At 44.5% G+C, this 20,068-nt stretch overlaps 1 protein-coding gene across 1 annotated transcript in view; it reads left to right on the forward strand.

Moving 5' to 3' along the window:
* Positions 1-20,068, forward strand: part of SerT (Serotonin transporter) — a 387,450-nt gene that overhangs the window by 171,699 nt on the left and 195,683 nt on the right. The window lies entirely within an intron of this gene.

A 20,068-nucleotide genomic window follows, 5' to 3' on the forward strand; every position in this document is an offset into this window, starting at 1 on the left:
TTTCATTGGATGAGATGGGGCGCAACACAACAACATAACAAATAAGGTTGATCCTATGCCATGTCGCGTTCGAATGCACCGACCATTCACGTATCACATTGGTTTTCATCCAACCACAAATCTTTACATGCGTAGTTTTATGCCATTGACGCCCAATAGAATTCTTCAATTACTGCGACTTCGAACTTATTGGACGATGGTGGTTGTCAACACCATCCACTGCGTACAAGGGAAACAACACGCGAAGCTCAAAGCGCCGAAAGAAATAAAAACGCTCCAGCAGTCATCAGGCAGCCCTTAATGGGCGTGAAATAACTCAAAACCAGCCAGGGCACCAAAGTATACCGCTGCGGCAGCAGGTTCTAAGTAGCCACATTGTTCCTAAGAGTGGTCCGGACCACTATTAGGATTTTCTCTCAGCCATGCTGTTTTTACGCACAATTTCGCTTCGTGAATCCACTTACGAGCACTTTTCGGTGACGTAAGCAAATATAGCAACTGCATCACCATCGCTTACATGTTCCCGGGCAGTCACAGCGCACTTTATTTGCAGCGGCCGATGTGACAACTATGGCCTCTTACGACGTTTTTTCGTTTCGTGAATCGACTTACGCTACAAAATTTCTCTTGCGCAAAAATGTTTTCGTAAGTGAGTTTTGTGAATCCGGGCCCTGCTGTCCACACAGGCCACACGTATTCGGTCGTGGGTTGGGACAAGTGTCCATCCGATGGCCGAAGACACCGCACTTGCCGCAGGCTGGGATCGTCCGGTAGTAGGGTTTGACGGGGATCAGCATTGTGTCGTAGTGAACAAAGCGTGGCTTCCCCTTGCCGGCGAAGGTTACACGCGCCTTTTCGATGTGCCAAATTTACGCACCTCGACGGTGGTGCCTGATCTCCAGCGTACGCTCTCTTGGAGCATCTCCGTCATATCTGTGCTGTGGACTAAGATGACTCCGTGGCAGACATTGCTACCATCTTGTCGCAGGCACCCGTTGAGCAGAACCTGCCTGTGCTCGATGTTTACCGCGAAGTCCCCGATGATTTTGTCTGCCGTGTCAGGGTCCGGGGTTTGAATCACGATCAAATTTTGCTCTCTCGATGGAATAACTGTCAGCGTCTCAGCTCGCTCGGGCGCGCGGTATGCCTTAAACGCGGTGCCGTACCAGTTCTCTGAGAGAGCATCATGCAATGATATGCACTCTTGTGGCTTTACGACTATTACATAGTCGTCCGGACTCGGTTTCGAAAATGGGCGAGGCTTCCATTTGGTGGGAACCTTGCCCTTGCGTCCCACAGTGCGCGAAGCGGGAGGCTGCGTCTTGTCAACTGGCATGCCAGATGCCGGGGCAGCGGCGGACGCCACCTTCTTGGCGTTGGCTTGCGAGCGGCGTTCAACTGCGTCGTTGAGAGCTTGGCTCCGAAACCTCGGTGAAGAAGCAGAGTTTGGCGTTGCGGAAGCCGTAATCGTCTCCCACGTCATTGCATGTGGGTCGTGTCCACGCTGCATGAGAGTAGCGTCCATGTTGCCTCGGAAAGCCGGTCCCACGCCGCCGGGCGTCGGCGTCGCCGTTTGGCTTAACGGCGTCGCCAACGTGGTCGGGTGATGATCGGCCGTAAAGTTGTTAAAAACCAGCCCACCTGGATGACACTGGTATCCACGTGTTGCCTGTGAGTCGCCGAAACGATTGATGCTGGTCTTGACGGGGTACTGTGAAGTTGCCTGTAGTTCCAGCGGAAAATCAGCGGAGCCGAAGCGCAGCACGTCCTACATCATCGCGCGCTTGCAGCGCCGCCACGCTGGTCGCGGCAGTCGCGCTTGGAGTCAGACTATAGAGTTCTCGCGTTTTTCTAACGTAGCATCGCAGTTCCCAGCGTACACGTGCGTCAACATTACGTTGACGTATATTGGGCCCTGCATGATGCACTCGGGGCCGTTTCACTAGCTCTACATATACCAAATTATGCGTTACGGGACGTCAATGGATGACGAAGGTATATATATGACTGGGGGAAATATGATAATCATGAGACGCGTGTCATGTAAGGACATCACAACATACCACGCTCATAGCGTGCTCCCGGCCGTTTCGCTAGCTCCATATTTACAAAAGTTGACATCACAAGAAGTGAATGGATGACAAAGGTAAACAACACATACAAACCTGGTAATCATGACACGAAGGTGTGGTGATTTGAAATTGACGTATCAACCTTCCTCATATGTGATTCGCATATCATCAATTTCTACTGCACGTGGGATCTGCGAATTTTTTTATTTATTCATACATGATGGACGTCTCTAGTTTTTTGTAACAATAGAGCTTCACACGCACTTTCACCGGTAGCTGAAAGTGACGGAAGCCGTCTCATGGATATTGAATACGACGACGTTGACTCTGATACTCTTGCACAGGCGCGAGTGACATTCCCTATAAAAGACATTATCCACATGACGCTCTTTTATCATCTGGCAAATACTCCACAATTCGATAATGTAAAATGCATTGATTGACTGATATGTGTGGTTTAATGCCCCGAAACCTCGACATGTTTATGAGAGACGCCGTAGTGGAGGGCCCCGAAGAAATCGACCACCTGGGATTCTTTAACGTGCACCCAAATCAGAGCACACGGGCCTTCAATATTTCCGCCTCCATCAGAAATGCAGCCGGCGCAGCCCAGATTCAATCCCACGATCTGCGGGTCAGCAACCGAATACCTTAGCCACTAGACCACCGCGGAGGGGCAATGTAAAACACATTCGTGCAATATATGACCTATAAATATCTTGGTAAAATCACTATAGATGTACTGCAGCAAAAGGCATTCACAAAAAAGGGGAAAAACACTTCTGTCAACATATTGCACATAAGTTCACCCCATTCTGGATTTTGGGTGCATAATATAAGCTGTGGCGACTGCTTATTGGCTTCATCTTCTCGTAATTATCGAAAGACAAACCTTCGGGCATTCTTTAGATCTTTCTTAACTTGTAGCAATAAAGGTTTTAATTCGGAAGCTCGGGCACCCCGACATTTTACCAGGTTTAAAATGTTGATTGACTGATATGTAAGGTTTAATGTCCCTAAACCACTCTATGTTTACAAAAGACACCGTGGTGGAAAGCTCCGGAAATTTCGACAACCTGGGGTTCTTTAACGTGCACCCAAATATACATATACGTCAACATTACGTCAACTTTAATATACGTCAACATTACGTTGACGTATATTTGGCCCTGCATGATGCACTCGGGGCCGTTTGACTAGCTCTACATACGTCAACATTACGTCAACATTAATATACGTCAACATTACGTCAACATTACAACCTGGGGTTCTTTAACGTGCACCCAAATCTGAGCACACGGGCCTACAGCATTTTCGCCTCCATCGAAAATGCGACCGCGGCAGCAAGGATTCGATCCTGTGACCTGCGGATCAGCAGCCGAGTACATTAGCCACAACACCACCGGGGCGGTGCCAGGTTTACATTGTTATCGGTAGAATGATTTCTAAGTCTGTACGAATACATCGTAAGACTTTCAGATACAATTTTTATTTCCTGTCCGAACCTATATTCTTAATCATACTTGTCTACATTTCGTACGCCTCAAGTTTTGGCTATATAAAATCTTGATACACTAAATGTTCAAGTTAGTAATGTGGCTTGAGTCAGTAATAACCGCAACTCTAATAGCATAAATATGATTACATCTTTCCAAGAAATGTCTAAATAATGTAGTCCGAATTTTTGAGACCTCCATTTTAAGTGATTACCTGGAACATACGCCGACGACATTCGTCGTGACTGATGCTTGCCTATATGAGAAAAAATGCGCAATTCTTATTTTCTCTGGTAGACTAGATGGGCCTTTTTCCGTGCACATTCCAGACTTAAGGCCCATCTTCGTAGCGGAATTTTAAGGAATTATTCTAGATATTCGCAAATTAAGAAGCAGCAACAAGTTCCGCAGTATTTTTGTCGGTATCCTTATCGGTGTGTTCTTCCCCCTAAGCAATCGACAACTCACCTAGTCTGAGTACATTTAAGTCCTTAATTCCTCAAAATACAAATTTGATTATGTTTGTTTGGCTTCCAGGGCACAAAGGTCTATTTCTGAATGATATGGCAGATGTGCTAGAAAAAGCATCTTTGAATTACCCGGTTACTTATGTATTGCCTGCATCAAAATTTGTAATAGGTGCAGGAATAGGGAGAAAAATATTGTGAGAAGAGTTTTCTGCTTCATTACTAAGGCAACATTTGAATTTCGGCTCCTCAGACGACGTTGCAACAGCTAAATATGTCAAACAGGATAACCTTAACTTGCAATGACTGGACTGAGTTGTCAGACTCCATATCCTAGTTTTTATTTACAGAGAGTTTGTCTGGCAGCTTCGTTTAACCGTTCGTTTTGTGGAGTCAACGAGGCAACTGAGTATTATCTCATTTTCTTCAACCGATACTGTGCTTTACAGAAAAAAGATTTCATGTGCCGTCGACCTACTCCTTAGAATGAATAATAATGTACAAAATATGAACTGATGATAGATGATTATGTGAAAATATGCTATTGCACTTGACTTTGTTCTTTAACCAGAGTGACGGGAAGGTTGGCGATGCCTTGGACGACATTAATCAAGATTTAAAAAAAATTAGATGCTACATCCAGCTCATACTCTTAGTTTTTGAATTGCGTTTTTTTATTTCCTAGTTATTCTTTCCTCAAATTTCCCACCTCAGAATCACTATCTCTGTTTTTATTTATCAATTTTTATCATGTCAATTATTGTTACTCAATTACTTCTTACATGAATAAATATAAAATATGTAATCTAATAATTAGAAAATTCTTTTTAAAAACTACCCGGTTCTCGGCTAATCTCCCAGCGTGGGTGTGTGTCAATGTAATTTTCAATTCTACTCTGCAACAACCCCATTCAGCAATCAGAATAAGAACCAAGAGACCGCAGAAGAACCTAGTGTCTTTTCAAAGCACTAAGGATATTGTAAAATTATAACAGACGGTCAAAAATACCAGAAAATGCCAAACTGACAGGTGGCCCCTCACTGCTCGATGTCCTACAGGATATTTTATCGAATTTAGCATGAAGCCTTCATGAATCACATTGTTCAGCAGAACAATAATTTTGCGACGCAAAAATTATTACAAAAGAACTGTTCTGCTTTATGACGACTTAAATCAATTTCTCTTAATCTCAATCTGTCATCTCTCTAGATGTCTGTCATTGGGCACTGGAGTGTGCGGTGGCCGGCATGATATCACGAGAGTGTTCTGGAAGCGATCAACTCTAACTTACAATTACAATCAGACATACGTATATGGTGGTCCATCGCAAGTCGGCCTTCATTTGTAGGGAACTCCTGAAACGTACAAAAAGGCTCTCTAAGCCTTAGCTGTTTTTGTTACTCCATGTTAGTACTTTTGTTTCGCCAACGTCCCATGTCGCTGTAGTTCTGGCTGCTGCTCACCTGTGTGTTTCTTAGTTGTATGCGTTTTACAGTGCTTACTAACAGTTAACTTCCAAAAAGTTGAACAGTTAGAATGTTTGCCCAATATAATCTAAATTCGCTTGTTGACGATCTAGCTGTTAAGATTGGCAAGACGTTCGAGGATCAGAAACTTCGTAACCTTGATTCCGTAGCCGAAAGCGTGCACTTCTTGAGCAAGCAGTACGACATTTTTAGAGCGTCATATAATGAAGTTGTGACCATTAACAGGGCTCTAGCTGCCCAAATTGAAGTGCTGAATGAAAAACCGCAGATTTGAAGTGGCGCAGCCGAACAAATAACTTCGAAGCAAAAAGCGTTCTAATCTAACAGGGTGAGGAGTGCACGGACATCTTGAAGAAGGTTCCGGAAGCAATGCAGCGGCCTCCTTTTTTCTGAACATTGATATTGCTCACCTTGTAGCAAGTAAAGCAACTGACAAGAACACAGTTAACCGTTTTTGCTCATGTGTTAAAAAGAATGAATTTCTAAGTAAGGGTCGCAAAGCCCGTTGGCGGTCATTACAATTGGGCTGTTTGGCAGTTCCGATAGGCCCATTTACATCAACGAAAATCTCACAGTCGATAACAAGCGTTTGTTCAGTAAAGCAGTTGCTCTAGAAAAGGAAAATATATAGCTGTTATTATGAACTGAAAAGTGCCAAATCAAAGCTACCAAATGAGCAAACTCCAGGGCAGCCAGATTAGCTTCACAGGCTGATGTTTGCGTCTTGATGTAGACGCTATTCACACATATATATTGGAATATATTTAATTGTGACCTTGATGTCACTACCAATAACAATGACTGCGTTAGTCACAGCAAGAAATTCATCGTTCATATCAGCGCGTAATGTTTGCGTAGGAATGGCGACATAATTTCAGCTTTCGTTGACCCATTTAAACAACCACTTTCATTATTTGTGTTTCAGCAGCGTGGCTCAATAGTTCTTATACTAATTTATATGGTTTTTATACATACAAAGCTTCATACTACGACTGCATTTTAGATCGCCATGATATTGCTGCTATATATTTTACCCCACATACCTTATAAACGTAGGACGGATCTCACCCTTGAACTACATCAGTGTGTATACGTACGGATTAAAACTTATATACAGCAGAAATCTCAGCATGGCAAGTTTATCCTATGTTGCATCTACCCTTTCTCATCTTCATCAGTTCCTGATTTCCTGACCGGGTTATTCAAGCTTCTTAACCGCATAACTCCTAAGCATAAACAATTTTTGACGGTTGGTGATGTTATTACTAATTTTATGAAGATATAAATGGCACTATTTATTTTCAATTTTAATCAATTATTACTTCTCTCATTAGGTATTCTAAATATAGAAACTTTATGCTTCTTGACAATGCTCTTACTAACATCGCACTTTCTCCAATGGCGGACGTCATAGATACCCAAATCACAGACCACTGACGTTCGTTTATCTCAGTTCAGCCGAAATTCTTCAATCTAACCTAACCTACTTTTTCTCGAGGTTAGATCTGCGTTGGCTTTGTTAACACAATATCACGCATGGATTGGTTAACGATTGAATGAATGGAAAACACAGAACTAACTCTTGAAAGTTCTATTTCCATCTTTTCAAAAGCTGCTTGCACTTGCATACTATTGTCCAATGCAAAAATTTACTTCAAACTCACCGGTAATTCATAGGTTTTGAAAGCCGCAGTCGTGGCCGAGTGGTTAAGGCGATGGTCTTTTTATAGGTTTTGAAAAGTCCACTAACCAGCGCGAGAAAAAAAAGTCACTGCTTTGCAGCAGTGGCCGAGCAATGAATGCAATAGCCACAAATAGAAACTTAACGCGAAGAATGGCAATCAGATCGAACGTGCCACACGTTGCTCACGCACAAATTACGCACAAAACCTACTCACAGGTACAAATGAACGCGACTAAGTGTCGCAATTTTTACCTCGCGGTGCCTGAGAAGCATGCCGTTTTCGATGAATTCAGGAAGCTTTGTGCGTCTGGAAACTACAAGAAAATCGTTCCGGTGAAGGCCCCAGGCGTACGATTTTCCCCACCTCGAGATATGCAGAGCACGCGTGAGCGTCTACCACTCCCACTCATCCACGGGGCAAAGCACGCGTTGGAGATGAACGCATGAGCGCGCGTCACTGCGTCGTGACGATCTGGCGACGCTTGAGTTACTATATATGCTACCTTTAGGTAGCAGAGTTGCGCCAAGGTGCGCCGTCTTGGGTTCGAATGTAGCACTCTGAAGCGCGAGCAACGCTCGCGCTTCAGAGTTCTACATAGTCTCTCAATATTGAGGGATTATGGTACTAGCGTTGCTTTATTTATTTTTTCGCTTTCTTTAAACTTTTTAAAGTATGAGAGAAACTCGGTTGCTCTGGTCACACCTAGAAGCCTTGATTTGATGCTTACATTCTTGGTATGTAATAATAAAACAAAGTGCGTAGCTCGTTGAACCAGTGAGATACATATTTATGGTTGGTTACACTAGCTTCGCCTTTTCCGCTGTTTTTCCTATTTACAGATATGAAATTTTTTTGCACGTTTCAATGCAATCGAACTAGTTAGGGAACAAATTTTTTCATCATGTCGGACTCATTCGTTAACTGTGCGAGGGAGCCAGGTGTAGTTGTGTCGGCTTCAACTGAATCGAGCTGAACAGCGATCGAGAGTGCCATGCGACGCCCATATTACGCACGGCTCTTTATTGCGCTCGTAATACAATCGCGGCTGACGACAACTGATGCGAAACAACAGCCGATGCCAACCACGCTTGATCTGTCCAGAATCATCGTAGCGTTGGCTTCTCCACAGTGCATTTGAACCACTTATGACCACGTGATGGCGCTCGACAAATAGGGGCACTGAAGTCCTGTAGGCGGAGCGAGCGGCGCCCGGAAAATAGTGGCGCAACTCTGCTACCTAAAGGTAGCATATACAGTAACTCTAGGCGACGCGCGCTCATTGTGCCATCTCGCTGGTAATCCTGCCAACACGATGTCTTCCCCGAGATCTGACGTCAGTGGTAATTGGTATTCTTAAATAGCTTGACGTTTCAATGCTGGAGGTGCTCTTTTTGGGGCTCAGTGGCTAACGCCATGCACTCACAAGCAAGAGGTTGCACGTTGAAATTCGTTTGCTGGAGTCTTCTTCTGGGTTACCCATCTTTTATTTGCGCTTTCGTATATATAGGTACGTATACGTTACGGTGAATGACTGCGGTCGCCGACACTGGCGACAAAATCCTGCCGAAAGTATCTATGTATATGCTATCGCAATAAAAAAAAATTAAACAGGAAGACCTGCAAAAACGCTTCGATGTTTGTTTAGCTGATCAGTATAAATCATATTGTATTGTGTGGAACGTTTTGCTCAAACAGTCAAAACAACTATAATATGAAAATAATTTGCAAAGCATAAGGGAAATGCTAAAAATCAGTGCAAACTTGTTCAACTCTATAAGTTCCTCTAAGACTCATGTTACATTTATAGTGTATATTCCAAAGGCAAACCTTCATGTGATTCTTTTATTAAGTCAACTATTTCAACTATTTCGATTACTACTCCTCAGAAATATACAAGTGCCATCAAACAGCTTTTGCGTATACAATGATACAATGTATACGCTCTTTGTTCCTGTTTTTTGTTATTCCTGCATATGCCAATAAAGAACGTTGTGTTTATTTCGCTCTGAAAAACAGCAGTGCTGGTTTAGATAACATCGGTTTTCCATCTCAAAATTGTTGGACATTTCGATTCTGAGGCACTTAGCATTGACATTTTCGAAAGGGGTGTTTTTCCTAGTTGTCTAAGAAGATGATAGTTGTAACAGAATAGAAAGTTGGGCGAGTTGGTGCGTATTCATATTCAAAGAAAAGCGGCGCACAAAAAAGACGGAGACAAAGAAGAGAACCTCCGCTGTGTGTGGTTCTCTTCTTTGTCTCCGTCTTTTTTGTGCGCCGCTTTTCTTTGAAGATGATAGTTATAGCGCGAGAACAGAACGACGGCAAAGAGACAAGAAGGGGACGAGCACAACTATCATCATGTCATACCAACTAGCCCAAACCGCTACACTTCCAAGTCACTGAGTAGGTCAAGATACATGGTATAAGAAAAGGTGACAAATCTCAACTGATTTTTAAGCATCCTATTGCGATTATAATATAACTTAGCAAAATTCTAGAAAGAAATTATTTGTAAACGCTTAAATGAGGACAGGAATCATGGCTTGAGAGCGACATTACTAAAATTCGATTGCTGGTGGTCCGCCACGGTGGATTAGTGTGCACGGTGCTCTGCTGCTGATCTTAAGGTCACTCAATCGATCTCGGCGACGGCGGACATTACGGCGGAGGTAAAATGGTTTACGTCCGTGAGCTGTGCAATGTCAGCGCACGTTAAAAAACATCAGGTGGTCCAAATTTCCGGAGCACTCTGCTACGGCATCCCTCAAATTGAAGAGCTCTGAGGACTGCCAACGGTATGCGGGGTATATAAATGAATTGCCATGAGCAAGCTTGAAAATATACGTCTCATGGCAAACTGGCTTGCGTCTCATGCTGCGAGGTGAATGGTCGCTGGTACGACGCCCTGCTGCGCAACATTTGCATCTCGTTTTTTTTTTCCCTAGATATCTCCTTGTCTGTATTTACTACGCCATATCTGTGATGGAAATACGTCAGCGGAGCCTTGGTTTATGCTGGTGTCCAACACGGCATTAATAATCGTTTCGCGTAAAAGAAAATTGGCTGACCCCACGTACTTTGGTAATCGATGTTTTGCGAAGCGTGAGGGTGGAAGGTGAATTTGCTTCATTCTTTTCATTAGTGATATGTTATAAAGTGGTACTAAATATATACGAATTCAAGCGCATTCACACGTTAAGCAGCCGCTTATGTTTTATATCAGCAGCTCTTCACATTTGCGTAATCATGTCAACAAGAACATGAATAATAGCAATACGAAAAGCGGTTAGCTGATATTTTCACGCGGTCGTGACGTGGACCAACGCTTCCTCTAATTCTATGCCAGTGCAAAAGCCTGCTTCTGAACGGGAGCCGTCGGTCCGCCTTTATTCAGGGAGTAGTTGTGATGCGGCGCTATATGAGGGATCGCGCTGCTCGTGTCAGGGGTCACGCAGCTCGCGCCACACGAGCGTCCCAGCGCTTACATGCGAAGATGCGATAGACGTGCTTCCCACACGAATAGCATATGTCTGTGAGATTCGGTCCCTCATGCTGCTTCTTTCTGACTCGAGACGAGGCCGCAGCCGCGTGACAGAGCAGCGCACGCAGAAACATTGCAGGGACGCTTCCCCAGTGGTTGCCCGAATAGCACCACAAACGGCGACACGATATCTCAAAGCACCGTAAATTTTACAGAGCCGGCATGACTGCCAATAATGTGAACACGAGGGATGCGAGACGCTGCCCCATGGATCTGTACACAACCTAACAAAAAATTAGTTCATATGATTCCCGTCATGAGGCACTGCATGAGGGGCTACTCTCCCCATGACCGCAAGGCACACATGAAAGCTAAGTGATGGGACACAGCGGGAAGGGGCTTGAGAAGAGGGTGATGAACAGCTGTATCTGGCGCATCTGGCTGGCATAGATAGAGGAAGCGTTGCGTGGACGAAGTAAGCAGACAGTAATCACAAGATGTAACTGTTGTCGCCGAGCTTGCGGCCCGTAAACTGAAGGTCAGATTACAGAGATGCCCACTGCCACTGCTAGTGGTGAAGGGAGAGTCAGCCGTCGATGAACTGACAAGCGGCAAAGCGCGTCACCATTCACACACTTGACATCGAATACTCTAGCGTTATCACTAGTTGTGAAGCAAGTTCCAGAAAAATCTGTAATGCTCTCGAAGTGGCCGAAACAATCTTAACAAAACAGTCTACTGCAGTCCTGAAGCTTCTCGATTACTGTAGGCACGGCTTGCACTGACAATTGATTGATTGATATGTGGCGTTTAACGTCCCAAAACCACCATATGAATAAGAGAGATGCCGTAGTGGAGGGCTCCGAAAACTTGGACCACTTGGGGTTCTTTAACGGGCACTCAAATCTGAGTACACTGCGCTGAGAACTACTGAGAGTGAAATGAGGCGACAACCTAACTTGAAGAGGGATTGTGGTAATATGAAGTGCTGTTGTTAGAGCTGCTGCACGCCAGTAATGTAGCCCTCTACACTGCTAGACAAATCAACTCGGCGGATGGCGCCTAGCTACAATTTACTTTCGCCTAGCATGCCAGCTGTATCATAACAGTACATATGTAATGTTTAAAAAATCGGATAGCCAGTACTGCAACCACCATTCATGTCTCGCAAACATGAAGGACTATTGAAAAGTATATCTCAGGCCTGGGAATGAAGACGTAGTGCCTCTCTGACAGAACGTAGAGTCTTTTCGTTTTTTATAATTTTTGCGGATAACATTGTTTTCGCCAGCGAAGTGCGGGTTCCTGCCAACGTGCGATGGCGATGGAGTCGCACATGCATCCGCCAGACCCCACGAAGCCCGAGGCAGCCGCCTCCAGGAAGCGAAACGGCGCCAAGAGTGACGCTCACAGCGACGATACCGTCAACTATGTCAGCAGTGAAGAGTCCGGTTACAAAACCTTCGAGCTGGGGAGGAGCCGCAAAGCTAAGAGACAATTTTTGAGCACGCCTTTCGATTAGAGTGCGTCCACTATAAAATCTTCACGTGGTATTGAGGCATTCACCCTCCTTTTCATTCCAGTTCTCGCCACTGACAATATGAAGCAAGTGAACAGGCAATCAGTATTTGCACAGCTTGAGGCAATGGTGCCAGACAAAATCAATGACATCAGAGTGATCTAGTGCAAGAATGCTTTAGCTATTGATATCAATGACGCGGCTGCGCTGGATACATTGCGCAAGGCTACAGAGCTCAATGGCGTGGAAGTCTGCTCTCACATACCACTCAGTAAACAAGTCAGCACTGGAGTAATCTATGATGTTGACGAGGCCATTGTTAACACAGACTTGACAATCTTGATCAAGCCCACTACAGAAGACAACATCACAAGGGTTTTTCGGCTTGGCACGTCACGTTGCGTGAATATTAGATTCAAGTGTGAAACCCTCCCGTCACACGTGAAAATGGAACACTATCGGCACGCTGTTAGTCCCTTTGTACCGAGGCCACTTCAGAGCAGTAAATGTATGAATTTGGATCACGTGAGCATCGTGCGCAAGAATAACACCGTTTGTGCCCGATAGAAATCAAACGATGGATGGACGGATGGATGGATGGATGGATGGATAGATGGATGGATGGATGGATGGATGGATGGATGGATGGATGGATGGATGGATGGATGGATGGATGGATGGATGGAGAAGTGGGTGGGTGGGTGGGTGGGTGTATGGATGGATGGATGGATGGTTGGATGGATGGATGGATGGATGGATCAGGCTGTGCCCTTTAGACCGGGCGGTGGCCTACGCCAGCTAGCCATAAATTTATGTATTATCATTATGTGTTTAAGGATTCAATTTCACTCGCGCTCTGATCGTAGCCACCAATAAGTTAGCCTCCTTTTTGTTATCTCTACCCATTTAAAGTCAATCTGGCCTTTACTCTCCTTAAACCCCAATGCCTTGAAACATTTCGCGCCAATATCTTGGACTATATGGTAGAGCTCTTTACAGGACATTATCCAATGTTCAGCGGTTTCCTCCTCCTCTTCGCACGCACTACATACCGTGTCTGTGCCTTCGTATTTGGCTCGGTACGTCTTGTTCTGCAATACTTTCTTTCTAGCCTTGAAGAGCAGAGAACTACCCCGAGATTTATCGTAGATCTTTTCTTTTGCAACTTCCTGCTTGAAAGTTCGGCAGGTCTCCAGTGATGATTTCGTAAGCATTCCAAACTTGAACCTGTCCCTCTTTGTTTCCTTCGCCTTCTTCTTCAGGGGTGTTTCCTTTTGGCTTGTTATTCTCCTGTTGTGTAAATACTTGTTTGACAATTTTTGAGTTCACTGCCTCCATTTAGTATCAGCATTCTTTATCTACAAATAGCTGAAAACTTTCCAAGCCGAACGTTCCTCTCTCATTTTGCTCAATCACTCCTCAAACTCTATCTTGGTGCTAGCTTCCCTGCACTCAAACGATGTCCATCTCATGTCACCCTGTACCCTCTGATTTGGAATGTTCCTGTGCACTCCCAAAGCAAGTCAGCCTATGCCACGTTGTTTATTCTCCAATCTTGCTTGAACCTCTGATTTCATGCACAAGACCGCATTTGCAAACATCAGACCTGCGACCATGACATCTTTCAAAATCCCACTCACAACTTCATACCTATTGTAGTTCCACAGTGCTCTGTTTTCGTTACAGATGCATTCCTGTTACGCTTATTCATTACGTATTTCCATGCTCTGTTAGGCACTCTGCCAGATTATTTATTTACATGCCAAAATATTTGTATTTATCCACTATTTGTAGCGTGATTCCTGTATCTTAAGCTCGCTGCCTTTGTTACTATTAAAAATGACGATTACTATTTTTTGCCTGCTAAACTTCAAATTTAACGTATCTCTCTCATTACCACAGATGTCTATTGATCCCTACAGATTCTTCTTGTTGTTGGCTATTAATACTATATCATTTGCATACATTAATGCTGGTAATGACTGTTCAATGTGTTTTCCTTGCTTGGCAAAAGATAGGCTGAAGTCGACTCAACTTCCCTCTAATTTCGCTTCTAGTCCTTGTAGATAGAGCATAAATAACAATGGTGACAAATACATCCCTGTCGAAGCCCGCGCTGTATCTCTATAGGTTCAGATATCTGTTCGTCTCATTTTATAACTACCTTGTTAATTTATAAATATCCTTTGGAAGAGTAGTTATTTCGTCTTCCACGCCTAGTTGTCCAGTTTTTTCCACAAGTCTTCTTGAATAACACTATCACAAGCTCCCTTGATATTGGGAAATGCCAGGCACATGGGCCTGTGTTCTTATTCCGCTACTTCAATATTCTGCATCCATAAAAACAGATTGTCCTCCAACCTCCTTCATTTACAGAACCCATTTTGCAGTTCTCACAGCACCCCCTCATTCTCCACTCATGTCTAGTCTTTCTTTTACTATTAGCATCACCAGCCTGTAAACTACAGATATCACTATTATAGGACGGTAGATGCTTATATCAGCTGTGTCCTCCTTTCTTTTATAGATCATACTCGTCCTGCTTAGTTTCCACCCGATGGGTGGTTCACCATTCAATATTGCCTTGCTCGCTGCCTTTCTTAATGTATCCTCAAAGTTTGGCCCTAGATTCTTTATTTTTTGGACATGTGGCGCCACCTGTCGACGCAGCTTCGAGTAGTGCAAATTCCGGCTCTCTTGCATAGTTTGCTGCGCCACCAGGTCCTACTACTGCGTATGAAACAACAATTGAGGTAAATATTAGGTGTATTTGCGCATCAAACACTGAAAAAGAGCAATAAATTTCTCTCCGCTTGTCAGAGACGTCACCAAACTGCCATAAAGGGCTTGCCCGTTCTTTCGCCAGAACGTCGGCGAAAACAAGAGCAGACGCAGCATCTCCGTGCTCTACAAAAAAAACCCCGGTCGATGCTATTGTTGCGTTGTGAATTGCCACGGAAGTAAAGACCTTCAGTTTTACTGATTTCCACAGTTTTCGAGAAGCAGAATGGTGATAGCATTGGATGCGGGCCGTCGCGAACGTGCTGAGTAAGCGAATTATTCACGTTCCCCATAGCTGGACACATGAGAAAGTGTGATAATGTAGGTGATATGATGATGCGCCCGATCGTTACCAGGTGAACCGTGGTAACTTTCATTATGAAGCTTGGCAGAGCCTCCGAGCGGGGTGCGCGCTGTGCAATAGTAGAAATGTGATGTGAGCGACAAACATCGCCCACGCCGCAACCACCGATAATCTGGAGGGGTCGCCACCACACAGCATTACGCACGTAGGGCTTGGAAGGCTCTAAGCTCCGGATTTATCTAGGAAATGTGAACACGTATGTCAAACCAGTAAATAGCGAAATGGTCGCGACCACTATCAGGTTTTTTCGCCGTTGGTCTCCGCGATTTCTGGAGCTATCTCAGAGGCCTTGGTTTTGCCTTTGGTTGTTCACTGTGTGAACACGCATGTATCTCCATTCGATACAATATAGAAGGGGTCCCGCGTAACTTTAACAAATGTTTAAAAATATGCCAAAACACGTGAAAACTGCGCGACCAAATATATGTTGCTCACCGTTGTCTGGAGTTAAACTTTTCTGTGTTCTCAAATATTGTTTATTATACCTGTTTAATTAATTAACTTTGGCTGCAATGAAGATGTGTAAAAAAGTTCAATGAGAAAAATGTAGATCGGTTTGAAAACGTTCACGTAGATAGTGCTGAACTTTATATCGGTTGAGTATTCGTCTTTTCTGGTTATTACGAATGTCCGCCAATACAAAAAAATTCACGAGGCAAACCCGCTCACGCGTCAGTGCACACGATGATTCTAGTGGTAGTGGTTAGAAGATGAGAAAAGGCACCTAATTTCTGCGACCCGGTCGGGAGCACAGCGCAGTGCCTAGATGATTCTAGTGCTCCCTAACGTTCCGCATACCAGCGGCACGCTTTCCACGCATTGGTTCATGACAGCGATAAGCAGTCACAGCAGTTATTGTTTTTGTGGCCCATAGCAAAACGCGTTCATCGTAAAGCCACCACTATCGTTGCGGCCCTGCCGAGACAGCACAATGAAGCAAATGCTACGGTCGTTCACACGTGAAACGTTAGGGAGCACTAGAGTCGTCGTGCGCACTGAAGCGGAGCGGGCTGGTCACGTCGTATTTTTGGTATTTCGCAACCATTTGTAATTAGCCAAAAAAACATTAGTACTTAACAGATATAAAGTTCAAAACTATATCTGAATGATTTGCAAACCGGTCTACAGCTTCATCATTGAATTTTTTTCATTCATCTTTTTTCCTTAAAAAGTTTATTCGTTAAACAGTTCTAATGAAGAAATATTTGAGAACACAAAAAAGAGTCTAACTTCAAGTACTGGTAAGCAAAATGTATTTAGTCACGTCGTAATTACGTGTTTCGGCATATTTTTTTAACTCTTGTTTAAGGTGCGAAGGACAGCCTGTATATAGAAATGAAAAACAACCATCATTTTAACATTTTATCAATTGTTTAACGCCCAGGAAGCAAGAGATCGATATAGAATGCAACAGCAAAGTCGAAAAACGTCACGGCCATTTATGCCGGATAAAGCGAGCTTCGTACCACAGGTCGTAAGATAGTTTGTTCGTATATGCACTTCATCATTTTGGCATCAAGTGTATGCCCAAGTTAAGCGCATTTAGGCGCTAAAAACGCTCGTCGGAGTGTTTGCCTTGAACTCGATATGTCATCCAATGCTCGCTTGCACTCAAGTTGCAGCACACCGAAATAACTGTAACATCTTTGGCGTTGTACCCACAGTTCGCTATGATTAACTTTCTACTTTTCTCAAGCGAGGTTGAATTGGCGGGAAAAGCTTGCCAGGTCCTTGATTTTCAAGAAACCGCCCCTCAAGAACAATTAAACAAGAAGGCCTATGCACGTTCGCTCGTGGACGACTCTCTTTACATTACCTATCTATGGCCGGCACGTCGATGGAGCGCTGGTGGCAGCATTTTTTCCAGTGCCGCCTGGGCAAAGCTTGACGTCCATGCACTGGACTCCACACCACAAACACATGCGCCAATATGCGGAAATGTTCGAATTGTGACGGCTGTCACGATGCACCTCGAAGGACAGTCCAATTATTCGAAGGGAAATGGCAGTGCCGAAGAAAATAGTTCAAGATGACTCGTCTCACCGAAAAACAGCCGCATCTATTAGACGACGACGATCACGTCGTCGACGGCGCTCCAAGAACTCCAAGGCACTGTTGCCTCGAGAAAGGAGCTCAAAGTCACCTCCGCTTCGGTTTTCTGGAACAATCGCAGTAGGGTCGAAGGAAAACGAAGCCTCCAACAGCGACACAGGTGACGCCTGGCCAGAACTCCTACGGCTACACGCCACTAGAAAGCGCCATCAGACTTCTTCAGTGAAGCACTCTTCGTACAAACCCTCTAAACCAACACAGTAGGATAAACAAACAGTCGCCATGGTCTGCTTCCTCGTGAGTACCGTTTGTGTGTTCGAGGAGAGCGTGCCAACACCAGTAGCACGAACCGCGTTGCAGCTGCTGGATACCATCAGCCCGGGCCTAGCAAGCCTTCGAAAGTAAATTTCTTAACAAGGTTAGCAGCAGTATCATGGCTTGTCAACGGCAACAACTATTGTTTACAGAGGAAATCTGAAATGCCTTCATATTTCAAAGGAATGTGAGAGGCCAGAGGTCCCGAATATCAGATTTCTAGCAGTGAGTTTTAAAAACCACTTCGTGATAACGGTAATCCTTGAGTCGAACTCACTGACTCTTAGAATATCAAGATATGAGTCTTTCAATTGAAATTCGAATGAAAAGAGCAGCAAAATTATTGTTTACATTTGCAAGAATATTACTTATTTTGCCTATCCTATACCGCCAGATGACGAGATACAGTACGAGTGCATTACTCTGAGGAAGGAGGGGTTGTCTTTTACACCCATTGGTGTACAGATATCTCCTGCAGGTTCATTTGATTGTAAGAAACAAACAGAAATATAGGCAGCTATACCAGGCCCTCGCATTATAACAGGTTATTTCAGTGCACATTATCCGATGTGGGTAAGCTTGAGGATAAACTGGAAGGGCTCATCACTGATGTTTTTTGCTTCAGACCATAACCTGCGCCTTCTGGTTGATGGTAACCCGACATACCTGTGAGGAACGACGCACAGCAGCTGCTTTGACCTAAATCTAGTGCCGCGTTGGCCAAGTTCGAAAGTGCGCTGGTTTACTTTTATCGAAATTCATGGTAGCACTCACAATTCCAATTATGTCAGCATTCATTGCCAACAGACGTCGTCCTCGCCGGTCTATCAGTATATTGAGTGGGCACTTTATCAAGATCAAGTAGATGGCACTTGCAGAAACGATTTCTCCTCTAGGTAAGAAGTAATTGCAGATGCGATGCAAAATTGAACGTGCCGCTTTACACACTCATTGAAGCGCACGCAGCTTGACATTGCGTTAGAGGGCTTCGGGCGTAGCTTAGCCGCGCAAAGGGAAGATAGGGGCGTAACAAGTCAATTGTTGACTTCAGAATAGCAAGACGTATGCAGAAAAAAGATACAGTGCCGAATAGTCAAGCTGCAGGATCAAAGATGGGAAAGCTTTTGTAAGTTATCAGACCCACGCAAGCCGCTGTCTCAAATATGAAGATTTCTAGAAGGTCTTGGCTCATGCACCCTGCAACGTCGTCCATTCAAGGCTTTCGCACTTTGTCAAAATTACCGTGAAATTAACATTGCAGAGAATTTTTGCTTGAGCATCGCTGGCGGGACAGCCCTTCTTCATTAAGATTTTATGCAATATTCCTGGTCCACGAGAAATAAGTACATATGTTCTATTTTCTATGGAAGAGCTGGAAGGTGCTGTGACACTGTGTAGGCGTTCTTCTTCCCGATGGAATAACGTATGTGACTGCGTCACCTATTCAGTGATAGGAGATGGCGCGGTAAACAAGAATGGAAACCCAGCCGTCTTGTGCCACTTCTAAAGCAGAAAAATCCACTCTGGTGCTGACATCATACTGGCCTGTAGCTCTCAAAAGCGGCGTTGGGAAACTTATAAGGTGCATGATTTTCATGCGCTTGGAATGGTTCCTTGAACGGCATGGCTTTTACCCCAACCCCATGGCGCCATTTTGACGAGGCCATTCATCGATTGACAACGTCATCGATTGGTGTCATCAGTAGAACAACAGAAATTCAGAAATTGATTACACTTAATAAGGCGAACTTGTGCTCAAAGTGAACGACGCACAGCAATCAAAAAGATCCGAAGGTCGGTAGTCCTCGTGAGCCTCTGCCTAGAGCACACTCATTCTCTTCTTCTTCATGCGCGTTGGCTTTTGAGTGGAGTACCGTGCACATACAGGGCCGGCCCGTGCATTGTTGCTGACTTCATCGCTCGTAGTTGTGCTGTTAGCGTTTCTCTTCGTTCCTGACGTCCGCGTTGTGCGGAGCAATAGCAATTTCTTGTGGCAATAACCCCCCTCTCAAGAGGCATCGCCCTGATGCTTTCGAAGATAATGTATGCAGCGTTTCCGTCCCGGAAGGTTTGAAAGAATGAAATGGTTGTACGGAAAGCAAGTGGGGTGGCTAGTCTTCCCATCGGTTGTAGTACGGTTTTATGCGCACAATGTGTACACGCTTGGTGGGGTTGCGTCGTTTCGAATGCCCGTGTTCTGCAGGCTTGACTTCATAAATGAGGGCACTGAGTCGCTATACTACCTTGTGAGGGCCAAAATATCGACAAATGAGCTTTTCAGAGAGGCCTTGTCGTCGTACTGGGGTCCACATGCACACTTTGTCACCAACTTCATACTGTGTTTCAGG

Source organism: Rhipicephalus microplus, chromosome 3 (assembly GCF_043290135.1).
Source record: "Rhipicephalus microplus isolate Deutch F79 chromosome 3, USDA_Rmic, whole genome shotgun sequence".
Taxonomy (NCBI): Eukaryota; Metazoa; Arthropoda; class Arachnida; order Ixodida; family Ixodidae; genus Rhipicephalus; species Rhipicephalus microplus.